General features: G+C 34.3%; 1 protein-coding gene across 1 annotated transcript in view; it reads left to right on the forward strand.

Annotated features, from left to right (window-relative positions):
* Window positions 1–26,544, forward strand: part of loco (regulator of G protein signaling family member locomotion defects) — a 170,040-nt gene that overhangs the window by 118,035 nt on the left and 25,461 nt on the right. The window lies entirely within an intron of this gene.

The following is a 26,544-nucleotide window of genomic DNA, read 5'->3' on the forward strand; positions in this document are numbered from 1 at the left end:
AATATGCAATATTTGAAAAAACATGAGAGCCAAAATCTCTTAAAAACCCTAAATACAGTCAAATTTACAGGTACCAAAACAAAACATTTTTCACATCATTTTTCAATAGTGCACGAACTGTAAAATTTTTATTTTTTCAAGTGAAAAACAAAATACCTTTTTAGTGATGCGTGTGTGTAAGTAAAGTGATTGGTATTATTTTGATTACATATATGTAATTATTTTCGTCGGAAATAATTTTCGAAATTTCCATGTCGCGCCAAGTTGCATTAAATGCATTAACCAATGGTTATACGGGTTCAAATCTCGTCGAGTTTCGTATTTGTTTTCAAATATGATTTTTTCTAGTGGGTATATATCTGAGGTGTTTTCAAGTTATGTATGTTCAATATATGGAATGTTACATTCTCAAAATCTTGTGAATTATTCATTGAATAAAAGAAATGGTTAATTCAAAGATGTTTATTTATTGAGTGTATTTATGTATTCATATTGGATCAATACAAGCAAGCAAAAAATAAAACATCTGGTAGGTCGTGCCATTTATTTCAACTTTAATAGTATGCTTATAGTTAAGCACATATCTACTAAAATGTAGTCTATACAATTATTACGCACTTTTTTTGCTATTCAAATCATTTGACGACCTCCGTGGACGAACGGTTAAGATTCTCGTCTACGAATCCGGAGATCGCGTGTTCGAACGCGGCGTGCTAAGTCAATTTTATTTGATTCATATGTGTTATTTTACGTTTAATTACTATAAAATAATATAGTATAGTATACTTGCGGCAAGTTCCGGAGCGGTGGATACTCTCAATATCGTGAAAGACAACAATTCAGAATCGAAACGTTGCTTGAAATGACTTCTAGTCCAAATACTAAACAAAAAAGTATCAAAATACTAAAAGTATTTTGATATCCATTAAAACCCCACTTAGGGTTTTCAAAGTATTTATAATATTACAATTAATAATAAGTATACAAAGTCATAATATTGTTTCAACGAATAAGAAAATGTATTTTGTCTTCATCTATACGTATAGTATTTAAGCAAAGGCAAACGGCCTATCTGAATAGTCTTGATAATGGTGTCACTTCATTCAGGTGTAAACAATGGACCCGTCTCCAGCACCTGTACCTACAGTAAAAAATATTTCTTATGCAGTTTACGCAAAGGATATTTTCGCATATCATTGAAATTATAAAATTTCACGCACCGTTCCCGTTCCGTCTCACCTTCCTATCACCTCTTCCTTGCAGTGGCAACGTCGCACTCTCCGATCAGCTAAAGGTGATTAATAATGAACGGAAATAATCAACGAAGTCACGTTCTATATTCAGGGATAAAAAAGTATATAGGAGCCTATTTACTGCCTTCGAAATTATCACTTACCTTATCAAATTGAGTTATAGGTACCTACGGTACCAGCTCGTCGAGCTGGTCACAACTGCATATAAATCTATACCTGACAATGATCAAGTAAGTGACAAATGAGCCAATAAGTCGAAATGATCAGGTAACTCCGGTAATTTGTGGACGGTTTGATTCACTAACTGCCCTTAGACATACTTATATATATATATATATATATATATAACAATAACAATATAAATTGCAAGAAATAAGATTTTTTTTAAGTAAAACGTATTGTAAAATCGCCCGAAACAAACGAATGAGATGCAAAATGTAAAATTGTAATGTGTGTTAAATATGTGATGTGAATGTACAGAAAATTAAATTAACCATATTCTTAAATATATGTTTTTTTACTATAAACTTTTATATGATGTTTATACGACGCTGTTTGAACTTATAAGGTCACTACTGACAACTCGAGAAGAGGTTTTAATAAGTTATACGGTTTTAAAATCAACAATAGATGATCGTAGAAGACCACGCCATTTTTTTGTATATTTTGTAGAACAAACTTTAGTTTCCCACTAGAGCAGAGTTGCGAGGTTTTAATAATGAGGTGGTGATATTATGTATTTAACTAACGTAATAATTTCAATTCAAGTCGTGTTTTTATGTTACCATTAAATTTAAGAATCGTGATACAGCTTATACTAGTTTTAGAGCAAACATCTCATTATTTTTTCTTTCCATTGATAACTGTCACGATTTCCGCTTTTTATTTCCAAATGAAGCCGATGTGGAAACAGGTAATTTAAAATAATTACTAAATTAATATTTATTTTTATCTGACTGATACGCGTGATTTAAAAAAGAATATTTGAATCATTTTAAACCTCGTAAATCATCTGGCGCCCTCTTACTTATTGACCCGTTCCAATTCGTCGATGTGCGTAAATTCGCATACTTATTTTTTTTTCAATTAATATGTAAATGTGTTTACAGATACAAGGTATTATTAATCCACCAGTATAAGTTGTCCGGTAAGTGAGGGCGCCACATGCTAACATTTGACATATCATTTAATACATTTTATACTGTGATGAGCTTAGTTCTAAATTCGAGCACCGGACGATTTATGACACTCATAACTTACTCTTAGGTTAATTTGACACATCTCACAAGTGGAAAACCAAAATAAATACATACATTATGTAGGTTGTAGGTACTGTACATTTTAATAATTACTATGACACAAGATATTCATGGAAATTCGTTATTTTTTCCCCCTGGTTAAACATACCTTTGTTGACAGATATGCCAATGTCTCTTCGTAAATATGTATATAGGTATCCACAAGTCCTACAGGTGAGAAGGATAAAAGGCCATTTGGCATCGGTGCCTCAAAAGAGAATAGAATAAAAATAATATTACATTATGCTGGAATTATCGTAATTTAATATCTATATTTTTACAAGTCAATGAAAACTTTAGCCAATCAATTAGCGCTGACCATTCATTCGCCACTAATTCAGCATACGTAATGCAGTATTTTATAAAATAATATAGTTTTGCATACTTTAATTGCATTAGTTCTCCATGAACGAATCTGTGACAAGGCTCTTGGTGACCGCTCGCTCATTTCATGCCCTTATCATTAGAGTAGATAGGGTGAATGTCCCAAAGGTCAGCCACTTAAGGTTTTTACTTGATTTAAAACAGTTTAAAAAATAGTATATAGCTATTAAGATTCTAACAATTATACCTTATTATAGTTCAGAGAAAAGGTTATCCACTTGTCGTACTTAAAATGTTATTTGTTTTGATTAAATTAATTTAACGGCCTTTCAAAAATAATATGCCAAAATCACCCAATGTCAGCCACCATGTGCCTATCTCCAGCCTTTTGTGTTCCTAAAGTCAACCTAAGTCGATAGATATCCAGCAGGGTACATTTTCCATGAAATTAAACTAAATATTTAGGTATGTGCAGTCACAACAGTAGTAATTTTATTTTCATCTACATAGTTAGCAGACAGATATGGCAAGTAAATTTGTTAGAAGCAACTTCCACATAAGGTATACCCCGTTTTTGGGTACACTTGAGATGATACCATCTTGGACAGATGTCGCAGCCAACATTTTTGAGATCATCATCGTCCACATCACTGATTAAATCTTCTTCACATCCATTACATGAAATTTTAGATTGTGTAGATGTTACTTTTAATTTTTTTTTAGTTTCTCTAATCTTTCGTCCTACGATCTGGTGTTTGGTGATGTTTCTTTTTCGTTGCACTTGTTCTTCCTTTCTTTTCACTCGTTCTTTTATTTTTGTAGCCTGTTCTTCTTTTCTTTTTTTTATAGCTTCCTGCCTTTCAATCCTCTTCTCTACCAGTGCCTGTTTTATTCCTTCTTTTTTGTTCATGTAGTTCTTCCAAGCATCAGATGAAATTGCCATCGGCATCTGATCTCCTGGTTTCAATTTTCTTTTTCCAAATTGCAAACATTTTGGAGTAAACAGGTGATTTTTGAAGAAAGGAGATATTCCTCTTGTCATTTTATTGGGTGCGCATGACAAAGGTGTTGCGGGCAATGACGAAGGTGGGGTATTTCCAGACTTTGTAATAATTGAGGCAGGGCTTGAGAGAGGAGAGAAATTTAAATTGTTTATCATGTCCAGTGATTCAATAGCATCGTCAAGATTAGGTAAAAATGAATTATTTTCGGTATCTTCTTGGTTGGGGTTTATTATTCTTTCAGTAATTTGGAATTCGTCTGTTACATAGCCTGAAGTTGAGGGTTGAGGGTCAGCATCTACTTCCAGAACGCCACTGGATTTTAAAATGTAGTTTCCAATAGTGACAACACTATTGTCTGCTACATTGAAAGAAGTTTCGATAATTTCGATAACACGAAGTGCATCTATATGTTCATCTTCTAATTGTTTTTTTAAGCTTTTGATTATGTTTTGTGCCGTTATTATTTGTTCTCGGCTAAAAGTAACCGCACCTCCAGGAGTCATTTGTTCATTCCTGTTGGTGTTTTCGGCACGCTCTAATGTATTTTGAATACACTTGGTGTAGTCGACAGCATCAGGGTTAAACGGGAAAAGCCCACATTTTCTAAAACCATTCTTAATAATTTCCGTCATATCATTTTTTAGGACTTGGTTCAATAACGGACAAAAGGTGCTCTTAGATAATACTGAATTAAAATTTTCTGGATTTCCTTGCCATTCTCTAACAGTTTTTCGCCATTCGACTTTGAGAGGCCGGAAAACGCTAACATCTGCTGGTTGCATTAAGTGAGTCGTGTTTGGAGGCAGTGCATACAGAATGATTTGATTGTCATTACAGAATTTGTTGAGTTCAAGAGTAAGATGGGATTTATGCCCATCTACCAACAAGAGTACCGGTTTTGGTACAGAGTTTTTTTCCAACCACACATTCACTGCATTGGCCACATATTCAAAGAATATTTCACTTCTCATCCATCCAGTCTCCGAACGACCAAGAAACCACCCATCGGGCATACTTTCAATTACGTCTCGCGGCGGCCGAACATATGGAAAGACGACCATCGGTTGTAACGTGTCACCTGCCGCTGTAAAGACTAATAATACCGTTATAGTCTCTTTTTCATTCCCGGCTTGGATTTCATAAACATTTTTCCAGCCTTTTGGGGCGATAACTTTTCCGGTTTTTGGGCAAACACTAAAACTGGTTTCATCGCCATTTAGAATTCTTCTTGGGTCTTCCAAAAGGTCGATAGCTTTTATATCATTCAAGTATTTTTTAAGATCATAAAACCATTTACGAATGTATTCTTCTGTAACAACTGCTCTACCCTTACTAATTCCTTCCGGAACACGCTCATTCAATATTGGGTGTCTCTTAATAAACAGGTCGTACCATTTTCTTCCAGGCCGGTCATTAGTAAACGGGTTTGGCCGTTTATCATCTTTCATAATTTTTTGAACTGTATTCAACAGATCATCTTTTTTTCTTGAAAATCCACATTTGGACAATTCTGATAACCATTGCACCAACGACTCTTCTTCCTCTTTGCTTAATGTGGTATCTCGACCCATATTTTTATTTTCAGCAACTCTGCCGTGGAGACGATCTTGTAGAGTTCCTCTCGGAACTCCATATTTTCTGCTGGCTTCTCTAATGCTGACTTGATCTCCCCTTATTGCTTGGAGTGCATCTTCAATTTTGCTCCTGTCATATTGTAGAAGAGGTCTTCTATACCCATTCGGCATGATCCTCTTCTCTTTCGGCATGACGAACTTAGTTATGTGAATACCTTGAACAAAAATATAACACTGAATCCATTGATCAAGCCATTAAAAGAGTATAAGCACGTTGACGGCCGACATTTGGAGCATTAATTTCCTAAAGTCAGCCACGTCTACCCCAAAACAAAATGAGGCGGCTGACCTTTGGTATTTTTCTTTAAATTATTATGTTTGTGTATGTACGATCAAATTGGAAAGATAGAGAACACTACTACATACTTAGATTCCAGATTTGAAAGAACTGACTCATAGCCAAAGGTCAGCCCCCATGGTTGACTTTAGGATGCTCTAACAAAATATGTTCCTAAAGTCAGCCACCACAAAATTGCAAAAATCAAGCATAATAACCGTCAATTAAATGCTTGAAAACAAGGAAAAACAATCACCAAAACGTAAAATAACACTTAACTCAACAATATAAGTAAAATTGAGGGTTTTTGAACTTACTTGGAAATGGTTGTCAACTGCAAATTTATTAGTAGCACGAGGAAGAATGGCACAGGTCTTCACTTGTTTGAAAGCAACGGCTGAATATAGGGACAGAAAATAAGTTACAACTGCCATTTTGAAACCATGTTTGGTTCATTGGATACTAGTTCATAAACGTTCTCATAGATGGTGATACAATGCATAATTTTCTTATTATTTCACGAAATGATGAAAGAGGCTGACATTAGGCACAGGCTGACTATAGGAGCGTCCACCCTATATTCAAACTAGCACATACAACGTAATCATTAATCATAGCCCTTATTACATTGACAATATGATTTGATTATATTTGTGTTGCCATACGCCGAAATCCTACTTCATAGTCACACAAGTTATATAATAATAATAACAGTAATACTCAACCAACACATACATACTAGTTAATTATATAACACACCGATGGACGCTATCACTGTACTTTATTTAATTTGTGGTAGGTACCTAATTAGCCAAATGTGTCGATTTTAATAAATTATATCAATATGATAGTTGTAGATTTATTTTTTATAAATAATTTAAATTTATGACGTAAGAAATTTAACGTTATCATTTATTTATCATATTAACAAAATTTACTTACTTTACCCTGTCACGCCTTTGTAGCACGGATGTAGTGTGAGGGAGGATCGGCCACGGTGGTGGAACCTTTGAGGTTGTGCCACAAGGGTACGGAGTGTCGCATTCTCTGGCGACATCCGGAACACATGTCCCAACGTGTATCCAATTACTTCAATTACCGTGGACTGCCGTGTCCACTCTCGTGTTTGTAACACGGTCGTACTAATGTACCCCTAAGATTCGGCGGAGACATCGATTCTCAAAGCTCAAAAGTCTTGAGACCTCTGAAGCTTGGTAAGATGACGTCATATTTATATTATAGCCATACAGGAGCACAGGTAGCACACACGCGTTGAACAAACAGAAAGACATAGTAACAATACTACCTAAAAAAAAATATCTTACGTTTATGCTTCTTTTTTTGTGTCTGTTTACTTATACTTCCACTTACACATACCATGTGGAATTCGAACTCATATCTCTCCACTGTTCGAATAAGTAGGTATTCCTATCCATTAAACTTAAGTAAACGATTGATCCATTTTATAACTCTTGAGAATTATTACTAATAACTAGATTTCAAATATGCTTTAGTTTAAATTCTGCCATGGAATAGTAACCAACTTTATAGTTATCCAAATTAAGTTACGAGTATGTGGTCATTGTACTTGATACTAATAAAATATTAATTTAGTTATTCGTTATTTTCAAAAGATTCGGCGTTTACTCAGTGGTAATTCGTGATACAATAATTACAACCCTATACAAACTCAAATACCTACATAGATACTTGAAAAATCTTACTAAGTGAACGAAACATTTGTCGTAGAAACAATATCTATAGGTAGGTATGTGCTAAATACGAAGTGATAATCCAATTTTTAAATTACATATTATTTTTTTATTAATTACCTACTGAATAAAAACAAAAGAATTTTAAATGTAGGATTATTTTTATTTAAAATACATCGTTTTGAGGAATGCCACGACTTTACCACGTGCCGATTATATTAATCTGAACATTGATAAGCCTGCCATCTTACTTCAGTTTATAAGAGTTAATTATTATCATGGTCTCCCGCACGTACACATGATAATATTATAATGTTTCGTAGTAGGTACATACCGGAAAACCAATCGGAAAATACAATGCAAAATACTCTGGAACTGTTTTACCAAAATATGTAAATGTTCTTGAACGTAATTATTGAAATTCGCGCTATTTTTTGCCTACTGTAAAGTTTTGCATATTATAGTAGGTATATAGCCAGGTCTAATGAGCAACCACGATATAATTTGTCTTCCAATATAATACCTACTCCTTTTACACGTGCATAGCTTTACTACTGACAGTACGTATTGTCGCGGCCATAACAAGAAACTGCATGTGTAAATACGCATTATCATGCAAATTGAAAAATGCATGGATCAAAAAAAATCAGCAGGTTCTTAATTTTCACGTGATAGTTGGAACTTGTATGCTGCGCTATCGGTAGATCGATGGTGGCCAACCTGCTGTGAAGAAAATACGAACTACAACGCGCAGAGCATTTTGACGTTTACCAATTTTCACAACCTGTCAAATAGCACCATACAATGACAACAACGCGGCTCGCTTATGCTTGAAGAATGATATTGGCGAGATAGTCAGCACTTTTACGTGTAAACACTTATTATCGAGATAGTTTAATTTACACACTATAGGTGTCAGTAAATTTATGCACGTGTACTGGCGCTATAATATTATAGTTGTCGCTGATCGACTATCGGGCATCAAAGCGCAGTCGGCGTTGGCGACGAACGACAGCATACGTAAGGTTAAACTGTCGGAATTCGGTTAAGTAGGTCATGTAGATGTAATGTTTGTTACAACAGTGGATTGCATCCTGGGTGAGGTTGTAACAAGGTATAAATCTCGAGTGTGGAGACACATGGGATAAACTTAAACACGTGTCACAGAATATGTTATGTTCCATAGTTTATCAATAATATGCATTAAACTCCGTCATATATATATATTCTTTTTAACACCTACAACATGCCATGAGGTTCAATGACAGTTAGTAGTGTAATTATTATTATCGAACCCGGATACCCCCGGATAAAAGGCCAGCGCCTTATGTACTGGACTACGAGGACTGTCGTAGACGAAACGATCATTCAATATTACTAATATTAAGGACACATGGCGGGCTTTGTGTTTCTTACGTTTTATGGTCTGGCTTCAATGTCTTGGTCTATCGCATTTCTATCTCATTAATCTGTTCTATGACTAAATTAAAATATTATATTAAATTTAAGGTATGTAGGTATCGGTTATAAGATCACCCGAAGTCGGTTTCGGCCGTTTCCCCGAATGGGAATCAACATAGTGGATGTGTCGGTACATATTATATGAATTATTTCATTACGTTCGTTGCAAGTATTGCTTAGACGACTTGAACTTGTAATTTGTAATGTTCATTAGTGTCAATAAATAGTTGAATTCGACGATGATGATGATAAGTGGTCAATCAATGTTAGACATTGGGTTGCTAGTTGGGTTACAAGTGGCATTTCATTAATCGTGGTGATAAAACTGACGTTTGCGGTTGAGCCATATTTCTTTTTATTGTTCGCGAATGTTTTCCTCGCCAATCCGAGCTCGACTTTCGATCCTGCATTTTTTTTGTTGAATAAAATATAATAAATTATCACATACATCCCGGAGTGCCATACTAGCTAGCGATATATTTTTCTCTCTCTGTGGTTTCCACTACCGGCGCGATAAGAAAACAATCCAGACAATTTTGTGTGAAAATGAGAAAATTAAGCTGGAATACACTGAATTCCATTTGTGTTGTAAAATTTCTTTGAATTACACAATACTTGGACAGCAATTCACTTATTATTTAAGACCAATAACTATCCAACCTTTTGACTTTGCGTGGATTACATTGAGTGAAGAAGAATTTTCTTGGGTCGCATATAAAAAAATTAGCTCTTCCTACAAATTTTCTAAAGAAGTCAAGGGCCTTTTTTAGATCTACCTGCCAAAAAAATCTGTCCAGAATGCAAGTTTCCAAGTTGTGAGCTTTATTTAGCTCTTTAAAAAAATGACAAAACTTGGTTTTTGGGGTGGGGCCGCATTGGTTTGCAATTGATTACTAGCACATATCTGTTTGAGCGATTATGTTATGGACCACTTTGGCGTTAGTTGTAGGGGTTTATGCTTTGGGTAATATTTTATAGCTGAGAAATATGCATCTTTTAAACATTTTAGTATAATTTAATAATTGTTTTTAACTGTTTCGAGGCCCCCTTTTAGACCTTTAGACGAATTGATTGCCTCAAAGAAAGTCTACGCTGACTTAAATACAAATTATATCTACAGCCTATAACTATATTATTATAATATGCGTATTTAATACATCTTCATATTTTGCTAAAACAACAATGTACCCAGTGCATATTGTATGCTATTTATAATATTATAGGTACTATCAGCTTTTCTACGTCTGGCTTATGAACGCAATACATAGTCTATTTTGAAGTAATAAAGGTATTAACTCTAGGTTTTGAGGCCCACAGATGACAGTATATCGTTGATGCACAGCTTTTTGCAGTGTCGAGGTGTTAATTCTGTGTGACTTCCACTACTCGCTTCTGGAAGTGAACTATTTTGTTTTCATGTTAGAAATTACTCGTCAGCATTCTTCTTTTTGTTTCCATTAATTTTTATTCCACATCAATTCATTAAGGCTATACTTCAGCTGGGGCACGGTCTAAAACGATCGTGACTACGCGACGCGAAGATTGTGCAAACGACGCATGCAGAACAAAACATAATTTGTCATAAAAATGCAACATGCGTCCATTTAATGATCTCCACCGCGATTTCCTAACTATCGACTCGTGTGGCACCAGACGACATGACGTAATTGTGACGTCAGCCAATACACGCTCGAGGCATGCCGCCCGGCACAGTGCTCACCGTAGTCGATATTATTACGATGAAACACCTATATGTGTATGGTGACAATGAATAGCGTCGCTGTCTGAGTAGCGTAATTTTCTCGAATGCTATTATCACTCCGGTAGTACGTCACAATGATGTCATATGACGTCATTTCGACCGGGCAGTTGGCACTCGCAAGTTCTAACATAGGGGCCCTGTTTATTGTTCTATTAGTAACAATAATAATTTATATTCATTGACATGTTTTCGTTTTCAAGTAAATGGGTAACGTTTTTTAGTCATCTTTACACGAGAAATTAGTACAATTAGTAAACACTAAGAATTTAGTACCCCTGTCGCCATCACGAAACAAATTGACGTGTACACAGCTCGACATTCGCTCTCCGATTGCCAGCGAGTCCAAAATTTCGTCGCACCTATAGTTGAAAATTATTTGCCGTTTCATTGAAGTATGCTCTTAAAGCTATACTTCAGTTGGGGCACGGTCCTAAAATGATCATAACTACATGACGCGAAGATTGTGCAAACGACGCGTGCAGAACAAAACATAATTTGTCATAAAAAATCAACATGCGTCCATTTAATGTTATGTTTATTGTTCTATTAGTAATAATAATAATAATATATTCATTGACATGTTTTCTTTTTCAAGTAAATGTGTAACGTTTTTTAGTCATCTTTACAAGATTTAAGAATTAATTCCCCCGACGCCATCACAAAACAAATTGACGTGTTCACAACTCGACTTTCGCTCTCCGATTGGCAGCGAGTCCGAAATTTCGTCGCACCTATAGTTGAAAATTATTTACCGTTTCACTGAAGTATGCTTTACTTCAAATAAAACGTAGCGTTTATTCAGTGAACGCCAAGTTTTATCGTGTTATCGCAACAGTACCTACTTATTAAATATTTTATTACTCATTCCGAAATCCAAACCAATAGTGTAGAGTTAGTGTACTGCATAATGTCTCAAACACAATAATTCTACGGTCAGTCGGTCGTTAAACAAATCATCAATTACTCGTCAGGAGGAATTAATGAATTATGAAAATTGACAAATGTTTGACCAAATAATAATGAATTTTATCTCTAATCAATGTAGTACGATTATTACGAGTTTTAGATAGTTTGTTAATAAAATGAACAACAGTAGTGTGTTTGCTGTTGCATTCATTTGTGTTAAATTCCGTCGTAAAAAATATACGCCCTTGGTGAGTGTTGTGCCGTAATTTGTATTGCATGCTACTGAATAATTTCACAGTTTAATTAAAATACACCGATAGAAAACTGTACGTATTTTTTGGTTCCATCGACAAGTATCAGTTGGCTAGACTAAATCTATAAAATTGTGTTTTTTTTGTAACTTATTTGGGTTTACAATGTGATTAAGTGTTACTTGAGAAATGTTTCCGTGTAGGAAAAGTTTGAATGATCTCGAAACGGTATGTTTTCCTTTAATAAAACCTCCCTAGTGTAGAGTTTAATATTTTAACCTAACCTAACCTTATGAACGGTTAAACTTACGCCGCCATATGAAATCGGTGACCTAGTGAAAGTGAAAAAAGCAATCGATATGTTTATTATTCGTTTTGGATACAGTTTTTTAATAAACTAAACAAAATAAATACCAAATTAACATTACTTTGCAATAAACTGAAAAAATTACATTCATTTTTGTTATGCATTGCAAAAAAGAATATATAGTATTTACCCTGCTACGCCTGTCTGCATTTATTATGTAAAATTTGTCGACAACAACTGTCAAATAATGTGATTGTATGCAAGTGGCACATGTCAAAATGAGTGCGGGATGAAAAAAATATCGCGATATAACGAATTCGCACTCGTATCATAATAATTGTTAATAAACATCTTAGTTAAAGCTAACTTAACGTCGACATCTCTGCATTTGGTCATTAAAGTCTAAATTACACAGGTCATATCCATATGAAACACACTGAATACACTCGTGAATATATTGATATGTTAAAAATCATCAATGTTCAGGTCAACACTTTAAAGTTTTCCATTGCTTGTAAAGCAGATGCATTGAGTTTTATTGGTGGAACGCATTTTGGCATTTAATAATATGTAAAGTATTGCTCTTACTGTAGTTGAAAACTCAATACAACTAAGCTCGTCATTTATTTATCCTATGTTGACGAAGTTGGCAACAGAAAAGATCTCTAATTTAGCCCGTTAACCCATTAGAATAATGTAAGTAGTAGTATAATAAAATATTATGACATAACTATAATTGTTCTCTGCGTACGTCATTCGCCTCACTTTGGCAACTTTTTAGAGACAAAAAACGTGTACTTAAACAATTAGTTAAATTTCTTTTCGAAAGAAATAGTTTAGGATGTTCTACATTTTAACGAACACGCATTTCGTAGGTAAGATAGAATATCCTGAAATTACATAAATATTGAATTATTAAACAGTACTAATATTATTATGATTTTTCTTCTGAATAATTTTTGTTAAACATATTATGATAGTTAACTTGGTTTTATACTTTGAAAAATCTAATTTATCATTTCACTACATATGTGAAAAATTTGATTTATCAACGTATCACTGCCGCAAACGGAAATATGGTTACTCAACTCACACAATCACACCGGGACAATTCGCATGATTCTACTATTACCAGGCATGTCCAATTTCAAGTCTCATTTAATGTACTATTAACTATATAGTATCAAAACGAACAATGATCTACCAGACTGTATTTCATATTGTATTTTTTCAGTGTGATCAAATGTATTATATTTGGATGTTACAAATTTTCAAAACAGTTCACAAACAAATCACAAAGAAATGCTCAATCTCCAACTCATCGTGAAAATTAAAAATTTTAGTCATACTTTGTGCGTCCATTATTTTTCTGTGAAAAGAGCATACAGCGCAACGGTAAGGGGAACTACGCCTGAGTTTAAAGCGCGAGGTTTCACATATTCACTTTCTTTCGCTACTGCGCCAGGGTAATAGTAGTGATCTATCTTAGATAGATATCATAATTGTTACAATAAGTTAGCCGTCTAAACTGTCTATCTTGCTCTAAAAGTTAACACAACCAAGAGAGCGGTTGTTAAAATAGCACTTTTTGACAGTTCCCCAAACTTTTCCTACGCTGAAACACTTCGCAAATCCTGAAATTTTATCAGAACACCTTGTTTATTAAGTAAATAATACCTACATAACCAATATTTTTTTAAAAAAATGATAAAAAAAAATAATAATTGGATGCAGTTCTTAATGACAAATCTTCTTGATATTATGCACAATATTGGAAAGTTATTCATTATGGTGTGGTGTCGTGCTCGTTCCTGACTGTGACTTTGTTGCAGCGTAATAAGAAAATCCTGCGTCCCATAAATATATCCTAGTTAACGGAAGTAAAACAATAATAGCTTGTTTTGACATACTGTGGGTACTTTCCTGATAAATTCGTGGAACATAGTTTGGGAAAGATCTATCACACTCTTACATTGTCATTCTTCGACGTATTGTATTTGACGAAGTTCACCATCACAACGAAATACCTATTCAATTTTCGATAACTTTTGGTCTCCTTTTGGGTACCCATTACAATCATTGTCAAACTATTATCGCACTGTGTAAAAGTTTACTGCGCGTCGGGAACTATGCCTCAGTATAAAGTACGAGGATTCACAACTTCACTGCATCTCACTATGTCGGTAGACCGTGAGTAGGTACTCACTCGTGTTTAATTTGAAAACGACTTTCACCTAAACTGATTAAGGAAATAAAAATAAGATTGGTTAATGCTTCCCTTCAAAATCTCAATGAAATCATTATACGTTTTTTTACATTTTTACGACTCAATTCCTATGTGTATATATGTTGCGAATGTTGCGATCGACCAAAATCAATCCCATCTCGACACTGGATATGCCTGTAGTACTCGTACTATTTATAGTGTAATTACAGTAATTGGTTAAAAATATCGATAGTTATAGTTTGATATTGAATTTGCGGATGTCGGATACATTATGTTGCAGATACCTTATCTTATATATCTTTTATTATGTTGTAAATCGAGTGTATAAAATTAAATTAATTTCAGCCGTTGCTCTTGCTAGACAATAGATTCGAGACCCGGAACTGTTATAAAAAAAAATATATATAATTCGTTTCAAATGGATCAATATAATTCATTGTACAGAATGAAGTTCTAATATTACATAGATAATTTAGATTATTTCAATTAACAAACCATTACCGACACCTTGAATTGTTGTTATACAATTCCAACGTTTAAATCGTAGAATACTGCGCCTAGAAACTAGATTTCTTTACAACAGTGGCAAAGACTCCAGTACTAGGCTAATATTTAAATCCTACCTTCTTAATAAAATTATTTTTAATTGCCTATTAACGTATTTAAACAATAACTTCAAACTTTATATTTTACAGAAATATAATTTGCCACTGTCTGTAGGTGTTTATTATAAATTTATCATCGACTTGGTCAATCAGACGGCACGTAGTAATTGCACTAATACGTAACGTGCTACAATACAAATAAAATCTAACAAAGCCAAAGGCTTCTAATTTGATATATTTTACGGATATAAACGATTATACACGCATTGTAAAAAAACACACGCACACGAAGTCAAACCCTGAGGCTATATGTATGAAAGCCTAACATGTATATTTTTTCGCGCTGGATCCGATCTGACACGGTCATTTCGACAAAACGCTGAACTATCGAGACATAGCCCGAGTTCAAACGCAAAATGCTTTTTTTTCGTGAAATATCTATTATAAAAGGGTAAAATTTTGTTCAATAAAATATTGAAGATGAAGAAATTTAAAATTCAAGTCCTGTAAATATGGCTGTCCTCGTACTTTCAGTTACCTACCACATCCTACCTTCCTCCAACAGACACTCTTCGCCACTGCGTTATAATTATTAATGGACCGCGTTTAAAATTGGCTATTATTATGACGTATAATTGAGTAACTAGATAACATTCGCACACTGAGATCTATAGGGTCATAACTGCAAAATAACCCAAAAATGACTTATGATAGGATAAAAACTATTTTTTAATGCTATATGGCATTAACTGCTACTTGGAAGCAGTGGCCTCCTACACAATTATGTCCATGGTTATTTTATATTAAAAAATTTAATTTAGAGCTATATATAGGCATTATCTTACATGAGGCCCTTTTACCTAAAAAATATTTCATCTTTGGAACAATATTTATTGTTATAGACCGCCGTATTTTTCAACAGTCTACTGCAATTAATTAAATTGTAGTTAATTATTTAACATTCAAACTCAAATTACTCAAGATCATGTAATTTGTAGTTATGACCCTATAGACCTCAGTCTGCTATATGTTCTGAAAATAACTGAAAAAATATATCTAATATTTTCAAGAGAGAGCCAGCAGGGCAAACTGTAATTATTTATATAGTATACCAATGGAGCATGCAGGTTTTACCAGTTCAGATATCTCGCAGGATCTGCTCAGAAACAAATATAATATCGATAGTGAAATTAAACAAGTTAATCGAGCTTTAGCCAACTCAAAATGTCTTGGAAACATTTCTTGGAAAAAACAAGTAAATGCGAATATACACCAAAAGATGTAGAGGTATTCATAAACTTACGTCGTCTAATATTTTGACATATGGATGTGGTCAAAATTTAGAAATAAAAACTAGATATACGGTATATATGGAAAGTAGATACATACTGAATATAACAATACGAACAATATAGTTCATAAAACTTACCTTTATACCGATATTATGACATGGATGTGGTCAAAATGTAGAAATAAAGACTTCAGATACAGGGTATTATTATATGAAAAGTAAACCAATACTGCACATGTATGAACAATTACACGCTACACTTGATTCAATCAAATTATATTGTATCGATATCATCATCAGCCGGGGTCAATCCACTGCTGTATGAAGGCCTCCCCAAGCTTTCTCCAACTCTCTCGGTCCTGTGTCGTTCGCTGCCACGTATTTCCGCCGAACTTTATCAGTTCGTCAATCCAGCGACTTTTAGGGCGACCCTGTGGCCGTTTCGTACCCCTTGGGTACCATTGGATGACGGCATTTGTCCAGCGGCCGTCCTTTTTACCCTTTTATAATAGATATTTCACGAAAAAAAAGCACTTTTGCGTTTGAACTCAGGCTATGTCTCGATATAATAAATAACAAATACCTGAAGTAATATAATAAATAGCACAGGATCGAAACATTTCGCCTGCTTTGTAGTATTAACATTAAAATAAACCCTAATCAATAAATTTATGTCGTGTTATAATTGAGGACTGTACATATATAAAGTTTTTACAAATACTAACTTAACCTAACTGTATGAAATCACTTAATCAGTAATCAGGATGGCTGCATTTAAAAATACCTATGTTATTAATTTTACCATTGACACTACAATCTATTTATAATCATTGTAGTTGTTTAATTTTTCTGGAAATATCGTATTATTAACTTACTTACTATAAAGGCCTTGATGCGGCAGTGGTACAATAACTAATCATGGTGTATGCAGTGAGTCAGACGGTGCTTAGGGGCAGCGAATATATTACAACTTTTGAGTACTTGCAGTGTTGGATTTCCATTAGCCAAACTGTTCTTCATTAAAAATTATCGAAAGCATAAAAAATCATAATTAATTATTGTATTGTAATACATATTGTATAACGGTTTATCGCACAGGATTATTTTTCAACAAAGGTGCCGCCAAACCTATCAGTGCCACAGATCTCCACCACTTTCCACAAAGTATGTTTTGTGGAATACTGTAATTATTCTCAGTAGACGGTATGTTTGTAAATTTATAGATTTTTTTGTGTATTAGTCTGTTAAAGGTAGCAGAAAACAAATAATAAGTGGGTACTTAACGAATATGTAGGCAATTTGAAACTAAACATGAAAGAGGATGGCATTGTAATTATTTTGCACGAGGGCGGCACTTTGCCTTGGGACGTCACTGATGATATAATTCTTTCTGTTCTTCTGTAACAAATTATTACATATTATAATATTTATTATATAACAAATCAATTATTTAGATGATTATAATGCGGATCAACTGGTAAGTAGATATGTGGGTACTCCGAAATTCCCTAGCAACACGAGTTCACGTTTGGTATCCGTATGCTGTATGCACAACTCGAAGACCAACAATATTCGTTCTGTCAACTTCTTTTGTGAATCAATTTACACGCTCTGTTGCTGCAAGATACATCGTCATCTCAATGTCGTTTTCATTGAGGTCAACTTTAGTTCAATCAAGTATTCCTTAACGAACTTACAAGACTGTCGTATGAATTCTGCGCATAACTCTAAATTATGTGAATTAATTCAATTACGCACACACTTCGTATTAGGCGTGTTTAACACACTAAAACGATTTCGCAATTCTAAAAAAATGCAGTGGCTACTTACTACCCTAGTCATGTTAAAATATATCAAAGCCAAATGGTTTATTCCTGAAGTGGGCAACAATATCGCCAAGAAGTTGCGATTTTGGGTTTGCCAGCTACCACAGTAAATTAAAATTTATCCTGGCGAGTGAGGCAACAATATTTCCTGCATTTTTTGCTTAGGCGCTTCCCTTCGCCCCTTTTTACCAAGTGCTCGGCCGTAGTGGTTTGGCGGGCGCGGCGCGGCGGCGTGTTGCGAAACTCAAACGTATAACCGTGTGTGAAATGTTCATAGACAGTGTCTTTTTTGGGGAATAATACACGTCATGGTTATACGTTTGAGTTTTGCAAGACGCCGCCGCGCAGCGCCCGCCAAACCACTACGGCCGAGCACTTACACTCCCCTTAATCTCTGCGTTCAGTTTGAATACGACAATAATGCCTTGTGGAAACCTGAGATATATAATATATTATATTTGTGGGTGTACAATTATACAAAAACTGTTTACGAACATTTAAAATGTTTTGATACAAATGTTATTTTGAAGAACGAAGAATGAAAAACATGTGTAAAAAATATGACAAACAAGATAAGTGTAGCCATGTTTGAGGGTTATTTTTTAGTGTTTCATCGAAAATAGCGCTGTAGAATGTTGTTTTGATTAAAACACGCAACTTTGCAGGATGTGGACTGTCCAAACTACATTAATTTGATGGCGATGTTTGCAGATTTTTAAACAGTATATTAGATATACACGGGCATTTTGTGTTGCAACAGCAAAGCTGAAATTATGGATTTTTTTCTGAACGATGAATCCATTTTTGGTAGGAAATATATTTTTATATATTAAAAAATTCTGGACGGATTTTATTTTTTGAAGGAAAATTTCTACGCAACATGGTCATAAATGTTTTTGTTGTATTTCGCTACCATCGGAAAATGTGTCTAATGTACAGAAGCTGTGTTACGTAGTCTTACGTAATGTTATTTTCATCGCACCAGTGTGTACGATGTGGACTGTCCAAAACACATAATATGATTTGATAGCAATTTTTTGAACTCTTACAATATGTTTGTCGACGGATGTATAGGTGCATTATTATCTTAGTCTTGACGTCGCATTAGCAAGATAAGTTGAAAATGTTATTCTGTAGTTATCGTCATGAATAGTGAACACCAACGTATTGAATAGTGAACACCGACGTATTACAGCTTGACTACACGTCATTATAGAAAAGTGGTTAATGGGGAGATACTTTTTTCGGCAACATTATGTTTTATCACGCTCATAGGTTTTCCTCATAAATGCAACGACAATAATTACCACAATCAGTTAATTATTATTTTGGTCACCATACCGCACAGCATGGCTGCCATACTATATTATGGTAGTGTTGTTTTGAATCTGAACCACGACCTGTAAGATGCCCACGCTTTAACTTTGCATAGTAGTTGCTATTCTATTGTGCTCGCTTTACCCACGTGCATTATTCTGCTTTATTAATTTAACGCGGAAGACAGTATGCGTGAAAAGTTGATTCACGTTTCCAAAATGAGTTTATCACTTCACCACATGTAAATATTGTTTTTACGACACGTGTTTCGCCCACACGATGAGCTTTCTCAAGTATGAGTCCCTACCAGAGAACTCAGAAATAATGGGAACTGAAATACCTAACGGGTAAGGAGAAGCAGGCAACCGATCTCGAGTAAGGCAGAATACGGAATAAATTTAAACACGTGTCAAGAATACGTCATACGTCGAATACTGACAACTGCTCTCGGTTTATGCATTGACGCTCATTTAATATTAATGAATTGGAGGTTGCAACACACACCACTTGCACGTCCATAATGCGTGGTTTATTTTCGTATGACACTCACACATTCAAACCGCTGAGTCAAAATGTAGTGAATTAGAATATACAGAACGTATACAGACTTCCAGTATAAATAGTATGATAAATGCAGTCATAATGATGAACAAAATACACTCATGAAATAAACAAGTTAAAATAGGTTGTTGCTCTTGTTAGACATTCGCTCAACCCATCCAGTCATTGTCCTGGATCAAATACACGTCAAAAATATTTATATTTATTTATTTAATATCAATATTTGAATTTGCCAGGCGCTCGATTCGAACCCGCGATCACGTCTACAGAGGCACCCAATAAATACCCCACCGTATGAATAATATAAAAAAGTAAACGCGATGCATACGCCACGAATACTTGACATTTCAATATTGTATTTATAATTTGTTAATTAACTGCGGCAAAATTCGATTTCAACTAATTTCGTCCATGTTTCCGTGGCCAGCGCAGTGTACGGGTATTAACAATTATTAGTAGATATCGTAAACTAGATAGTACCAACGCTCCCTCTAATTTTTCTATTGGGTGTGCGGATCATCAACGCATCTGAGCAGTGTCACTAGTCTCCCAGTGCGGTAAATTTAACCCCCCCCCCCCCCACAAACACACAGATACAATTTTTAATTAAAACTTATATTTTTAAGGTATTTATTAATTTCGTAATTAACGTACAAAATTAGCATTATTTGCACAGATATATCCGTACTTTCATCAACAATTAATGTATGAAACCGAGACTTTCGTAATTCGTGAAAACATTTCTGTTTCGACGATTTCAGAGAGCCATTCCAATTTAAATTAATCGCAAGATTTCTTCTTAATGAAATAATCGCATTTGAAATATCACATCCACTCCTTTGTGACACTTTTAGGGGATAAGTTTACAATAATTATTTCTATATTAATAATGTTCACTTGAATTGTTTGTTACGTTCACTGAACACACCTGTAGACTGGCAAGGGAAACTTTCTTTGACAATATTTTTGTGTGAGGACTGTGCGGGGGGTGAAAACATGTGTGCGGACACATTTTAGAAGGTGTGCGCGCGCACATGCGCACACCTTACAGGGAACATTGGATAGGACATATAAATTAAATTAAATATTTCCTTTCTTTCCTGCACATACTGTATAACTAGAATGAATAAATTCAATCTGCATAAACAGTCCACTTTCTCTTAGGTGAATATTGTTTACAACAATTTATAACAATGTCGATTGCAATTTCATTATTAAATTTATTCGTACACTTTGTAACTAGGCAACAATGCTTTTATTTCATTAACTATTTTTGCTTTATAACATTTTTTTAATGTACCCTCGCAATCACAAACCGCGATAATAACATTCTGGAGTCATTACTGTCTTTTTTGCCAGACCTGTACAATGAGAAGAGAGATCCAAAGTCACTTTTCAAATTTCTTAACAACAATTTTCAATATAATATCGATATTCTAACATTGCAACCTCGTATCTGACATTCAAAGTTTTTGACAGCGATGAGTTAAAATGTCATAAAAAATCAGTTAATCAAATTAAATATAATCAAAAATATACCTAAAAGGCACTTGATTGATACCTTGATTTGAAACACAAAAGCCGATTGCCAAACATAACGCAATTTGATATCTAAACATTTCATGTAAAAATACAAGTTAATTTCGTCGTAATTAAATATAATATCCGTAACTTAATTGGTAAATCACATTGGCGCGAATCCCCAGTGGTTACAGGTTGAAGTCACGTCGGGCGTCTTTTTCTTCAACAACAAAATAGATTTTTAACGCGCGTGTTACCATGATCTTACACCCTACTTCATTTATCGTTTGTCAATTTATGGCTACGGCCGTATGTTTAGCTTAACCACTGGAAAATGCCAATAGAAATGGCGTATTTCAAAAAAATACTACCTTATTCTTAGGTCAACAATTATTATAAAGCAATCATTATTCGTAGGATGTTTATCACATTTGAATGGTCAAAGACATAGCTTATAACCAGTATCTTTAGAATTATCTTCAAATGTGTTGATCGTGCCCATTTTTGAATAATAAAATGCCTAATTCTTGTCAAATTTTGGGATCACAAAGATTATAAAATATAATTTTTTATCGTAAATATGTCACTATATAATGTAAAACATTAATTTTAATAATGGTTTTGTAAATGCGTTTAAAAATTAATAAATCTAAAAAATCCTAACACCACTGCACATGGATGTACTGAAATATGACTATATTCTAAAACATTAGATCGAGAGGTTTAAAAGAATACTATTTTATGTAATAAAAATACTTTATGCGGTCATCAAATGTTTAAAATAAATATACAGGAAAATAAGGCTTCAAAATTATATAAATAGATTATCTACAACGTTTAAGGAATGTCCAGGATCATGCTTTGAAAATAGCATAAAAGCTCCGTTTGACGTACGCTGAGCAATGTGGGCCGTTAAGCGTGTTTTTATTTTAATATAATCCCATTAACCAGTGGCGACCGGTGAGTTATTTTACTGGGAGTTCACTTTTTTCACCTTTTGACTGCCGTAAAAAGGCATTTGCCTTCATCAAAACTTCGCCAAAAAATAAAAAAAAACTATTGGTTTTTTTAATTTAGTACATTTAAAAGAAATCATAAATAACTCACTATTTATTATTTGTTGTACCTCTTAAAACAGTTTTTCTTGAAAAAAATGGATTTTAAACTTTAACACAAACTGGTTGACACGAACTATTTTGTTTTGACCGAATTATTAGTACTACCGAAATATCTCGTATCTGGGAGTGACCGGGATTTATTGTTCATTTGTATGAGAAATCCATTCTTCTGTTTTTCATCGACACAAAATTTTCAATTACGCGTTTGTTGAAGTCAGGAATCTCTTGTATCATTCTTTTTTCGATACAGAGTATACATAATGCGTTCAATCTTGATTGCGCGATGGTGTTTCTACTAAAACACTTGATCCGTTTGAGTGTGAAAAAACATCTTTCGCTTTCGACTGATGTCATCGGAATAGTAAAAATTAAATTTAATAGTAAAACCGTTTCCGTAAATGTGTCAGCATTATAAAAAATATCTAAGCTGTAAATAACAGACAATTCATTTTTAAGTTTATTTTTATCTAAAAAGTCAGACGTATTACAGAGCTAGTTTGGAGAGATATCATAATTGATAAACATTGTGAATTTAGTTATCAAACTGAAAAAAAACTTGAAGTTTATTTTTAAATTGTACTTCGCCTAAATTTGAGAAATGTTGTCAACATGTGCGGAAATTTAAATGCGTACTGTGAAAAGAATTTATTTTTATAATAATATTGAATAAAAATTGTCAAACAATAATTGTACGTGTGATACGGGCTGTATTGTTTTAAAACCGATGAATCTGCGTTCGGGCCGAGAGCGACTGAAACTGTCGCTCCCGAGCACGTAGAAAAAATATTTACGTATTGCTATTCCACGCGACAGACGACGCTCTTTCTCATTGCAAAGAAATCGAAATTAGATTACTGGGCGCTTTGGTCGAGCGATGGCGAATATCGCTCCCATCAACATATAATATTATTATTTAAAATAGCCGGCTAAAAACACATATTAGAATTTGTTTTTGTATATGAATTAATGACTACGGTAATAGATCAGAACACTTAATTAATCAAATATAAATTAAATACTCATTTAAAAAAAGTCTTTTCGCATAAATTGAGTGGGTGGGTGTGCACCGCTCCAGCGCTCTCAAGGGAGAATCGCCACTGCCATTAACTGTTTTTTACAACATTTTAACTCCCCTCTATCAAAAATGTTGAATGTCAGATAGTGTTCAAAGTAGTTAGAATATCGATATTTCAATTATACGTAGGTATATGATAAATGGGTTAACCAGATTTTTCTATGTAGGATGAAAAGATGCGCGATTGTATGTTGCTATGTAATGTTTTTTTTTTTTAGAATTATTAATAACCATGTCCTTGCTTTTTCGTACAAGGTGGTTGTTAGTAATTTTGAACAATCACAAACACCCAGGCTTTGAGAAAAAACACATAAATGTTTTTGTCATGACCGGGAATCGAACCCAGAACTCTCGGGTGGAAGGCCAGGACCTTACCCACTGCACCACGAGAGCCGCCTGCTATGGTAATGTTACGCATATGCATGCAGCTGTAAAATTCCACCTTATAGTAAACATGTATGTTTCTATCTCGTAGTAATTTGGTATCAACGCGGTGAATGTGACGTAGATACAACCCCTCAGTTACCTCCCCCTTTCTTTATCCATATTCACACAATAAAAATATTCTTCTGCCATCCCCTATCGAAGATCGACCACTATTAGGTCGATCTTTATTTTACCGTATGCTACCCGGAACAATATTATTACCAATCAAGAAGTTGAAATGCCAAGAAATGTTAATTAATGCTTGGATAATTAGTTCGAAAATGCTCTGAATTTGTCCTTTCATATTTTGGTAAGAAGCAGAACTTCGCGGTTCTTTACTATTGATCTAACTAACAAAAGAAATCAAGTTAGTTACAGGTATTTCGAGAATACATTAATTATAGTCACATTTCGAAGGCCACAACTCCCATTGTTTAGCGTCTGGACCTACATGATATAGAAAATAATTTGGAAGTTATAACAGCGATCAGGAAACACTAAAATAAGGGATGTGAGTTGGCTAATGGGTAATAATGTTCGAGTGTGTAGAAATTTGGGATAAATGTTATTTTCATTAGTTGCGTCTGTATGAAAACATGCTTTAACATTTGACGTGTAAACGACACGCGCATTAAATACTGTTAATAATTGAGGACACTGCGGGCTTTGTAGTTATTGCGTTTTTTAGCCTGACCGTCATTAAGTAATAAACCGAAACTGGCTTCAAAGCCTTTGACCATAGCGACTGGCTTTCACATTTTTCTATCTTACTAATCCGTTATGTATTTTAGTATTTTATGATGGTTTAATTATATTAATATCTCTAGGTCAATGTGTCCGGAAATTTGTACGTATTCACTTGGCCGTATCACAGTTCACCGTGAAATGTATCAGAGATAGATGGCTGTATAGTATTGAGACCGAAAATATTATTTTATGCGTACAGGATACCGCATTGCATTCGAAGATAATCAATTATTACCAACTCTACCATCGTGATTCACAAGTCAGTGCCACGGCCTGCATATAGTCGGTACACAAGCGGTATGAACATTCTTTACGTATATATATAAGAGTATCAAAGAGATAAAAAAATCACCACATAAATGGTTACAATAATCAACCGTAGCAGATATGGCATCAAAATGTGGCATCTCTTGAATGGGCAAGACACGCGTCGAGATATTTCTCATAAATCTTCATACACAACGTGAATAAAAAAATATTATATGAGTTCCAATGAAAACTGACTTGACGCATTGTGCACTGCCAACGCGGCATGGTATTGTTGTGATGATGAGTGAAGGAAGGTCTGTCGGGTCGAGGATGACAGGGTGTCATCCAGTTTGAAATGTGATACTTCGAGTTCAAACACCGTTATAAGAAGATTTTCTTACTGTTCATTTTAATTGAAATCAGTGTCTAGCTCTTATACCACCATAATACTTATGAATCTTATGATATAGATATACCATCATAAATCGTCAGGTATTCGAATTTAGAACTAAGCTCGTCACAGTATAAAAAGTATTGAATGTGAAAAGTATTGTGAGTGATGGATCTATTAATTTTCTAATTAGTAATTTGGCATCACTATTTTGGATGGGAAATAATTGTATTTAGTATAATATATTATATTTCGCTGTAACACAGTTCATCGTGAGCTATCTTAACGTAAAGAGATGGCCGTATAGCGTTAATCTATTATTAGGATCAATAAGAATATTAGTTTGATAGGTACACGACTTACGAGCACCTACCAGAATTTTATAATATACATAATATATAGGTACGAAGGTACGATACGTGTGTTCATCACTTTCCGTCGGGTTCACCATTTGTAGTTGTTTGGTATTTTAATTTGGTTTGATATCTAACTAAGCTTAATTTTAATGGATAAGTACTGATGGGTATGGGTTTACGTAGGGTGTTGATTTATACTTTTCAGTTATTAAAAACACTGATTCGCTTGACAAGTAACAATTAATTACGGTACTGTTCGGTTAAAGCGGATACAGCGGAAAACGCATTTTGAAAATAGCCGATAAACTGGAGTATTTGTTAGTTTGGGTTAGTTTAGGTTAGGTTTGGTTAGGTTAACCTAACAAATAATTCAGTTTATCGGCTATTTTCAAAATGCGTTTTCCGCTGTATCCGCTTTAACCGAACAGTACCTTAATAACTAACAACATTTGTAAACGCACGCTTTGGCGGGAAAAAGGTAGCAAATTGTATTTTTAGAGGCGACGTTCAAGGCCCAGGGTAGGTTACCGACTGACCGTACCTACTCCCGACCCTTCGTCCGCCCAGAAACAGATAACGGTACTTTATTTTTGTTTGTTTCGCGGTGCATCCTGGTCTAGCCTTGACTCATTTACAGTTACAATA

The sequence above is a fragment of the Rhyacophila brunnea genome, unplaced genomic scaffold (genome assembly GCF_057557595.1).
Source record: "Rhyacophila brunnea isolate RB1 unplaced genomic scaffold, BYU_Rbru_1.0 scaffold_6, whole genome shotgun sequence".
Classification (NCBI taxonomy): domain Eukaryota; kingdom Metazoa; phylum Arthropoda; class Insecta; order Trichoptera; family Rhyacophilidae; genus Rhyacophila; species Rhyacophila brunnea.